The sequence below is a fragment of the Nomascus leucogenys genome, chromosome 17 (genome assembly GCF_006542625.1).
Source record: "Nomascus leucogenys isolate Asia chromosome 17, Asia_NLE_v1, whole genome shotgun sequence".
Taxonomy (NCBI): Eukaryota; Metazoa; Chordata; class Mammalia; order Primates; family Hylobatidae; genus Nomascus; species Nomascus leucogenys.
The window spans coordinates 49,542,220-49,552,790 of record NC_044397.1 but is presented as its reverse complement, the minus strand read 5'-3'; the positions used below and the strand labels follow the sequence as shown (position 1 = coordinate 49,552,790).

The 10,571-nt window shown below is 44.2% G+C and overlaps 1 pseudogene; it reads left to right on the top strand.

Annotated features, from left to right (window-relative positions):
• The first annotated feature begins 1,193 nt into the window (after positions 1-1,193).
• LOC100597188 lies at positions 1,194-1,753 on the top strand (annotated as a pseudogene).
• Positions 1,754-10,571: the final 8,818 nt, after the last annotated feature.

Sequence of the window (10,571 nt, the reverse complement as noted above, 5' to 3'; positions counted from 1 at the left end):
CTGACTCTGTAATAGGGTAACATTAGCTGCTATAACAAATAAACCCCCCTAATCTCCATGGATCATCACAGTCTCCTCTAATTATCTGCTGTAGATGTTCCTGGTTAATGCGTATATTTCTTCCATACAGTGAATCCAGGACTTGGTTTTTTTCCATCTGTGGGCTCCACCTCTATCTCCCAAGATCCTGGAGTCTTCTTCTGTTTTCTCCCAGTTAGCAGGCAAGAGAAGATGATGTGGAGGAGGCATCCAGTCGTGTAACTGTGTTGGCTCATATTTACAGAGATCACGCCTGTCCATGTGGTGAGCGTAGTTCCAGCCTCACCTGGATACAAGATGAGAACCAGCAAATGCATCACCTGGTTAGATGCCACCCAGAAACAACTGTATATTACATAAAGGAAAGTGCATGTTTTAGTGCAAAACTAGCCATCTCTGCAACAAGTGCTCTCTCTTTCTCTCTTTTCCTCCATTCTTCCCTCCTTCTCTCCCTTTTTCCCTCTCTTCCTCCCTGTATCTCTCTCCCTCCTCCTCCTTCCTCTCTTTCTCTCTCTGTCACTCTTTCTCTCTCTCTCTCCCTCCCTCTTTCTCTCTCTCTCAAACACATATACCCACAGCCATACACACACAAATGCTATGAAGTTGGCGTATTTTCTTTTCCATTTTACTACTGACAAAGTGAACCGAGAGAAGTCTTATAAATTTTCTGAGATCTCAGAGTAAATGGGTTGTGATAATCATCCCAGTCTACGAGGCTCTAAAATCCTGAATCTTTCTAATATATCATGTGACACATAACAAGAATTTGGACAGTTCCTTTGATAGAAAAAGAGCTTAGGGCTTATTGGGGACTGGTGTGTGAAGTGACATGTCCTCCCTCAGTTCATATAAATAATGTATTTCTTACCATCTTACCAATCAATTTGGAATGAATTAGTGTGTACCCCAAAGGGCTTGAACAAATGACTATTTATGAGGTCTTTTTCAGATTTATTTTAGAGAACAGCAAAATATTTTATAGTATAATAATTTTTAATATGGCAAAAATTATTTTACAAGACACATTGGTTTGGTTGTAATTTTAATGGAATACTTATATTTATAATGTTTTAAACAACTTTGATTTGGTTTATGATTCACTAAAAATAAAGGTTATAGCTCTTTCCCTAAGCAGTCTGAGGTAATCTGTGAAAATGGCTCACTATTCACTTGACTCGGAGAACCCCACGATATCATGCAAATCAAGGGGTTCCAATATCGTGTTCACTTTAAGAACACTCGTGAAACTGCTCAGGCCATCAAGGGTATGCATATACGAAAAGCCACGAAGTATCTGAAAGATGTCACTTTACAGAAACAGTGCGTGCCATTCCGACATTACAATGGTGGAGTTGGCAGGTGTGCGCAGGCCAAGCAGTGGGGCTGGACACAAGGTCGGTGGCCCAAAAAGAGTGCTGAATTTTTGCTGCACATGCTTAAAAATGCAGAGAGTAATGCTGAACTTAAGGGTTTAGATGTAGATTCTCTGGTCATTGAGCATATCCAAGTGAACAAAGCACCTAAGATGCGCCGCCAGACCTACAGAGCTCATGGTCGGATTAACCCATACATGAGCTGTCCCTGCCACATTGAGATGATCCTTATGGAAAAGGAACAGATTGTTCCTAAACCAGAAGAGGAGGTTCCTAAACCAAAGAAGAAAAAGATATCCCAGAAGAAACCGAAGAAACAAAAACTTATGGCACGGGAGTAAATTCAGCATTAAAATAAATGTAATTAAAAGGAAAAAAATAAAAATAAATAAATAAATAAATAAATAAAAGTGATACTTGGAACTGGTTCTGCCTGGGTTCAGTAAATTAGTGTGGTTAGTTCTGGTTTATAGTTCAGTGTAGTTCTGGATCCTGGTAAAAACAGTCTTATTTCAAGTAAAATAGATTGTTATGTATTTTTTAAAATATCTTTCCATATAAAGTTGTTTCCTTCCTCTTTGAGGCAGTAAATCTTTGATAAGATGAATAGCCCTGGGCCAGGTGCAGTTGTTCATGCCGGTAATCCCAGCACTTTGGGAGACCAAGATGGGAGACTCGAGGCCAGGAGCTCAAGACAAGACTGGGCAACATAGTGAGACCCTGTCTTACACAAAAATAAAAAAATTAACCAAGCATGACGGTGGTGCTCACCTGTAGATGCAGCTGTTTGAGAGACTGAGGGAGAAGGATTGCTTGAGCCCAGGAATTAAAGGCTGCAGTGAGCTATGATGGTGCCACTGCACTCCAGCCTGGGTGACAGAGCAAGACAAGGCACTGTCTCAAAAAAGAGTGATATTTCTGAGTTGAGGTTTCTAGAGAGCCTGGAAAGTAAGCATGAACAGTGTTCCAGCTATTTGGACTGGCATAATGATCCAATCCAAAATTTAGTGACATAAAATGGCCATTTCGTTATGCTCATGGATTCTGTAGGTCTGAAATTTGAGGACACTGGAGAACAGCTAGTCTCTGCTTTACAATGTCTGGGGCCTCAGCTAGAAAGCCTTGAAGGCTGCGAGTGACATGACAGATGGAGGGTGAAACCATTTGAAGAAATCTGGGGGTTGATACTGACTAGGACCTTAGATGAATCTGCTGGCTGTGACATCACCATGTGGTCTCCCCATGTGGCCTGGGTTTTCTCATTGCATGTTGGCTGCATTCCAGGAGGCAATATGTCAAGAGAACAAAGCAGAAGTGAAGGACATTTTAATGACCTACTTGAGAAATCATATGGCATCATTTCCACCATCCTCTATTGGTGGAAGTGTTACAGGAAACAGTTGCCAATCCCAATCCCAAGACCCCAAGTGAGGGTTCTTGGATCTCGTGCAAGAAAGAATTCAGGGCGAGTCCACAGTGCAAAGCAAAAGTAAGTTTATTAAGAAAGTAAAATTTAAAAAATAGCAGCCATGCGCAGTGGCTGACGCTTGTAATACCAGCACTTTGGGAGGCTGAGACGGGTGGATCATCTGAGGTCAGGAGTTCGAGACCAGCCTAGCCAACATGGTGAAACCCTGTCTCTACTAAAAATACAAAAAAAAAGAGCTGGGTGTGGTGCAGGGGCCTGTAATCCCAGCTACTCGGGAGGCTGAGGCAGGAGAATCGCTTGAACCTGGGAGGTGGAGGTTGCAGTGAGCCGAGGTCGTGCCATTGCACTCCGGCCTGGGAGACAAAAGCAAAACTCTGTCTTAGAAAAGAAAAAAAAGAATGGCTACTCTATAGACAGGGGAAACCTGAGGGCTGCTGATTACCCATTTTTATGGTTATTTCTTGATGAAATGCTAAAGAAAGGTTGGATTTTTCATGAATCCCCTTTTTAGACCAGGGTAACTTCCTGACATTGCTATGGCATTTGTAAACTATCATGGCACTGATGGGAGAGTAGCAATGAGGATGACCACAGGTCATCCTCATTGCCATCTTGGTTTTGGTGGGTCTTAGCCCAGCTTCTTTACTGCAAACTGTTTTATCAGCAAGGTCTTTATGACCTGTATCTTGAGCCTACCTCCTACTTCATCCTGTGACTTAGAGTGCCTTAACTGTCTGGGAATGAAGCCCAGTAGGTCTCAGCCTCATTTTACCCAGCTCCTACTCAAGATGGAGTTGCTCTGGTTCAGACATCTCTGACAGAGGCAATTGCAAAGCTCTTCCTAGGCTCCAGGACAGGGCACATGGAGCACATCATTAGATGAAAGGGTTGTCAAGGTCACATGTCAGAAGAGGCTGTGGGAGGTGAGAGATTGTTGTGACTATCTTTGGAAAATACAGTCTGCTATGGGGAGTTCAGGTGATACACTCAAGAAGGTGGCAGCTGCCTCTCTACTGTTTCTCGCAAGCTGCTGCTGTTCTCTGAATCACCGCAGGTGTGGCCATAGCTTCTCCACCATTCTTCCCCACAATGGAAGCCAGGCAGCCAGACTATAATGCTTGATGGACTTCAAGAAAGGCTTGAAATTAACAAAAGAGTATGACAATGCAGACAACTTCCTTCTATACACTAGCTGTAGCTGTTCTTAGATGCACAGACTTGGCCCCTGAAGAGTAGAACCCTCATTCCGAAGGTCCTGGAATGACACCAGGTTCCAAGAGTCAGCCACCTTGGTTTGGTGGGTCTTAGCCAGCTTGTAAGAATCAGCCTCTCCCTCAACATCGGCAGTGCCCAGGAAGGCATCTCCTCCACCCAACATCCAGGACATAGTTCTCTGAGGCACAGATAAAGTCTATGATGTCCCACTCTAATCTGCCCTTCTCACCCCAAGCTGGTTGGCAGTGGAATACATCCCTTCAAATTTAAGATCTTACCCTTGGGTTCCCCTAAAAAAAATCAGAAAGCTTTATTATATTAGTCTATTTCTCAGAGCATAGAGCATTAAATACTGAATTCACCAGGTATAGGGCTTCAAAGAATAGTCCAGGCTAGGTTTCAGCCCTTCTGTTCAGAGCCCTTGATATTCTCCAGCAGAAAGATAAGAACTTGCCTTTCTCTGTCTTCCAGGTTAAGCTCACAATTTCCTGTGAGCAAATACATGGGAATACATACACCCACAGCTTCTCAATATGTAATCACACCTGACACGCAAAATTACCTATTGGAATAGGTATTCATTTTGCATACTAGGAAACAAAGGCCTAGCAGAAGTGAAGGAGCATGCTCAAGTGTCTTAAACTAGGATTAATAGCTCAGCCTCTAACTCCCAGTTGTTCTCTCCCTTGGACTACATTGGCAGTGCAGATTCAGATATTGTAATTTTGAATCTCATGCACATGAGTCAATATTTGCTACTTGATATTAACTCATTCATTATATCGCTTACAGGAGCCTTTGCCACGGGTTGTAGGTAGCTCCCCTATCTCCCTCCTCCTTCTGCAACCCTCCCTTTTGAGGCCATCAATTTATTTCCCATCATTATCACTTTGGTTTTCAGTTTTCCCTAAGTGATAGAACACCTTGTATCCCAAAGAGAAATGCCACTACTCTGCGAAGCCAGCCTTTGCGTCTCTTTTCAGAGAGTTCCCACAGTGTGGCAGATTTTAATGACCTTTATCTCTTACGCCTGCATTAGGTCACCTGTGCCACACTGCTCAAAATGATCTAATAACCTCATAATGCAGGCCGAGGCAGGCTCAGACTCACAGTGGGATGCCCGGCCTAATTCATTATACCACTCAAAGCCATAAATAACAGGATTCTCCCACCTTTTCTCCCTTCCCTCCTACCAAAAGAAGAGCTCATATGAAATCTATTTACATGGAATAATTATTTAAGTTTCTCATTACATTTGCCAGAAAGCATTGCCAGGATTTCTAAAGCTGTCTTGTGTGTTTGCATTAATGATGACAGTGGTTCATGATACTTAATTTAGCAATTGTGGCCCATTTGGAGGTCATGCCCTGCCATACGGAGACTGGAGACTGTGGAGGGGTGGCTGTCTGGTCAGAAACATGAGTACCTGACACATATTTAGGAAAATCACAGAAGTATTAACATCTCTGCAAGCTACCTCCACTGCTCCATCCCCACTGTGGTAGCCTTAACCAAGCTTGGACCCATGTCCTTTCTAGACCAGGTGATTATAAGACCCCCCCCCCACCAATTCCTTTTTCTGTCTATTTGATCCCTTCCAACCCAAGGGGGAAGCTGAAGCAGGAAGACCTCTTAAGCCCAGGAGTTCAAGGCTGCAGTGAGCTATGATCACACCACTGCACTCCAGCCTGGGGGATGGAGTAAGACCCTGTCTCAAATAAATAAAGGGTATATCTGACTTTGTTGCTCCCTTGCCTCATACACATCAGTGGTACCCAGTGGCCCAGAGAATAGAATCCAAGCTGTTGGCTCACCTTGCATGCAATACCCTTTGTGATCCAGCCCTGACCCCCCCGGCCTCAGCTCTCACTACCTACTCTCCCAAGACGAGATCCGTGTTTCAACCCAACACCACTAAACCACCACAACTTCTTAGACACACAGCCTTCCCTTGTGCCCACACTATTCCCTCTGCCTTGAAATGCCCTTTACGTTCTTGACTACCTGGAAAATGTGCTCCCATTATTCAATACCCAGCTCAAATATCACTTCTTTGGAAATGATTGCTTACCCCTCCAGAGAAGGTCTAGCAATCCTTCTCTGTGGCCTCCATAGCACATTGTGTATGTTTTAATCACAGCTCTTACCTCATATTCTAATTACTTGCTTTCCTGTGAGTTAGTTAAAGTCAGAGTTCTGGTCATTCTTTCTTTTTCTTTTTCTTTTTTTTTTCAATAGAGACAGGGTCTCACTCTGTTGCCCCAGCTGGAGTGCAATGGTGTGATCATAGCTCACTGCAGCCTGGCTCTCCCGGGCTCAAGGGATCCTTCCACTCTCAGCCTCCCAAGCAACTGGGACTACCACCATGTCCAGCTAATATAAAAAAAAAATTTTTAGAGACAGGGTCTCACTATGTTATCCAGGTTAGTCTCAAACTCCTGGCCTCAAGTGATCCTCCTGCTTTGGCCTCCCAAAGCACTGGGGTAACAGGCGTGAGCCACCATGCCTGGCCGCTGGTCATTCTTTCTTGTACTCCTAATATGGTGACATTCAAATGAGAAATTTTAAAAAAATATGGATTATTTGGAATTCACCTAGACCTATGGAGAAGCCCAGAAATTGGTATTTTTAAGTTTCCAAAACTGTTTTCTTTTGCTGCCAGCCTGGCAAAATCCATGAACCCTGAGTTTAGGAACAACCACCCTAACATGTGGCCTGGCTCAGCCCACATGTTTGATGATTGCTTGCTGAATGAATGAAGGAAAGTGTATCTGTTGAGCAGGTGGGATCACAGAAGAAGGTTACACTGATGAAGATGAGGAGAGTAGCTGCTCTTTCCTTCCTCTGACCATTATAGGCCAATGCTGATCTAAGACAGATCCTTTTTAAACCCATTTAAAAAGAAATGGATGATTGATGGGCATTTTGAGTGGATAAAGAAACTGTTATATCTATATGATGGAATATATATATATGATGGAATACTACTCAGCCATAAAAATTAGTGGCATTCACAGCAACCTGGATGAGATTGGAGACTATTATTCTCAGTGAAGTAACTCGAGAATGGAAAACCAAACATCGTATGTTCTCACTCATAAGTGGGTGCTAAGCTATGAGGATGCAAAGGCATAAGAAGGACACAGTGGACTTTAGGGACTCCAAGAGGAAGAGTGGGAAGGGGGTGAGGGATAAAAGACTACAAATTAGGTGCAGCATATACTGCTTGGGTGAAGGGTGCACCAAAATCTTGCAGATCATCTCTGAAAAACTTACTCATGTAACCGAATACCACCTGTCCCCCAATAACCTATGGAAATAAAAGTTTTTTTAAAAACAGAAATGGATGGGACATCAATTTGGGTCTCATTTAAGTGTGCTTTGACTTCTAGGCTCCAAATACCATGTATTCCATTACCCTAGCATCTGCTCTTTCCCATGGGCTCCTTGTCCTTAGCCAACACAGCCTCTGGAGCTACTGCTTAGAGTCCAAGGATGCCTCTGGAAATCCCAGCACTCATTCCCTTTGTCCAGGCACTGGGAGACCCTCCCAGATCCACTGGCCCTCTGGGCTGTGAACCAACATTGTAAATGTCACCTCCTGTCCTACTGTGGCTGAAGTTAAGCTGCTTGGACTGCTTCTGCTTCCTTTCTGGAGGGGTGATATCTCAGGGGGATCATTCATAGCTCCAGAATTGTCTTCTTCTCCTGGATTTACTTAGAGAAAGCAAGCTTATTCTGAAGCATTGAGTAACCAATTATAAGACTTTTGCTGGTCAGGCCTTCATCATTGGGTTTGCCAACATCCTCACTGGATGGACGCAAACCTTTCCCTGTGAGGACTGGGGAGTGGAGAGGGGAATTTGTCTTTCCTTGTGGCTGTGGAAATGGCTGCTAAGTTCACGTCGGAAACTGTGATGCCTTTGTGCCAAGAACCGTCCTCCCTGCCATGCAGGGCTGGGGCAACCTCTGCATTGTTGACTTAAAGGTTCACAGAATTCACTGCCTGCCAGGGCTGTGTCCTGGCTGCCTCCCAGGTCATTGAAATGCCCACCAGAGTTACCACCATAAGCTTTCTGACTTAAATACTTTACCTTCCTAGAATCAACCAATACACTTTTAGGGACTGAGCTCTTAGTAAAGTCATCATTACCCATCATGCCCCAGTTGAGAAAATTCCAGGGAAACGTAGAAAATTCTAGGAAAATAAAAAAAAATGAGAAAAAGTGGGAAAAAACTAACATTTGTGGAGTTTCTCTTCCGTGCCTGGGATTAAACATGTATCATTCCACTAAAGGTTTACAACTACCTCCTGAAAAAGGTAGTATTCTCCCCGTTTATGCATAGGGAAACTGAGGCTCCTATGGGCTGGGTTACCCACCTGATTTTGTATGGATGTCAAGGTCATGGCTATCTGACCCCCAAAGCCCTTAATCTTTACATTATTCACTCCTTTCTCCAAGTGGGTCCTTCCAACAGGGCCTAAAGTAAAAGTCTGAGGTTTTGTGTACCTATTGGGCATTTTAATTTGGGAAAATCCTGTAAAGAAAGAGACAGTGCTTGGAGTACACATTCCCAAGGCTTCAGCAGCATGAGACCTCAGGGTTCTAGAAGAGCAGGTTCCAGAGGGCTCAAGGCTCAAGAGCCCTTCACTACTGAGCTCAGGAAGCTCAGCCCTCTCTGATCCTCTGGGGAACACAGGGAGAGGCAATTGGCCAATTCATTTCTTTGGCTGGGAGGATACGCTGGAAAGAGCCAGCTATAAGAATTCCAAATTGAATATACATTTGTTAAGAACATGCACTCTGCAGGTATTGAACTATGGGACAGGAGTGGGGGGAAGAAGGAGAAACTTCAAAAGAATAATTAGATGAAGATGTGTGTATTAGTCTGTTTTCACACTGCTAATAAAGACATCTCTGAGATTGGGTAATTTATAAAGAAAAAGAGGTTTAATGTACTCACAGTTTCATGTGGCTGGGGAGGCCTCACAAGCATGGCGGAAGGCAGAGGTGAAAGGCGTGTCTTACCTGGCGGCAGACAAGAGGGAATGAGGACCAAGTGAAAGGGATTTCCCCTTATAAAATCAGATCTCTGGAGACTTATTCAATACCACGAGAACAGTATGGGGGAAACTGCCCCCATGATTTAATTATCTCCCACCGGCTCCCTCCCACAACACATGGGAATTATGGAAGCTAAAATTCAAGATAAGATTTAGGTGGAAACATAGTCAAACTGTATCAATGTCTTCAAGGAGATGGAGGATAGACTCACAAAGGCATAACTACAATAAGCCTGATAAATAGAAATGTGCTTAAAATGTGGGGGTTATTCCACAAGGGGCCATTCATTCTGGTGGGCAAAAGGGGTGTAGGGAAAACAGGCACTTGAAGGATGAAGAGAACGTTTCCTCCCTGTGGCCCCAGCCTGTGTGAGAGCAGCTGGTGGGATACGGGTCTCCAGGGTCGTCAATTCCCTCCCGACCACATAAAGATGGCAGGTGATTATTTTGTGTGCCCAGGCAGATTTCTTTAACTTCCTTTTGGTGGAGACCTATAAATGTGATCATAGGTAAACTTTTGCAGGCCCTTTTAAAATAATGTGTTTTTAAAAGAGCCCTTTTGAAAACTCGGGCTCTCCACTCCCCGGTCCTCACAGGGAAAGGTTTGTATCCATGCAGTGAGGATGTTAGCAAACCCAATGATGAAGGCCTGACCAGCAAAAGTCTTATAATCGGTTACTCAATGCTTCAGAATAAGCTTGCTTTCTCTAAGTAAATCCAGGAGAAGAAGACAAAACTACTGTAAACTTTTGCAGGCCCTTTTAAAAACTCGGGCTCTTAAGATCGCTTCATTACCTACCGATATTTCAAGGAAAGGAAGGAGGTGGCACTTTCATCAGCACCAGCCCTGTCTCCTGAGGGGCCTTCTCCTGTGCTTCCTTCCTGCTCCCCTCACCTCTCCCTGCCTTCCCTCCTCTCCTCCCCTCCCGCTCCCCTCCCCTCTCCTCTCCCCTTCCCTCTCCTCTCCTCTGGACTTTGTGAAGTCTGGGTGGTAAAGTAAGCCGGCCAGCCACAAAAGACATGGGAGACCTTTGAGATGCGGAGGATGGTTTCATGAAGGTCCTTCAGTTTTCTTCTGTCAGGATGCCCATCACTTTCCGCCCCAGCCTCTCAGGAATCACCGCCTGTGGGCAACCATCTCAGTTTCTCTCTTAGGGATTAGCAAAGATTCAGTCAGTTGACCAGCTCTCTGTTTCGCAAACACAAAGTCAGGAATTCAAATGTTAGTCTTTTTTTTTTTTTTTTTTTCCAGACAGAGCTTTGCTCTTGTTGCCCAGGCTGGAGTGCAATGATATGATCTCTGTTCACCACAACCTCCACTTCCCAGGTTCAAGCAATTCTCCTGCCTCAGCCTCCCGAGTAGCTGGGATAACAGGCATGTGCCACTATGCCCGGCTAATTTTTTGTATTTTTAGTTTCTCCGTGTTGGTCAGGCTGGTCTTCAACTGTG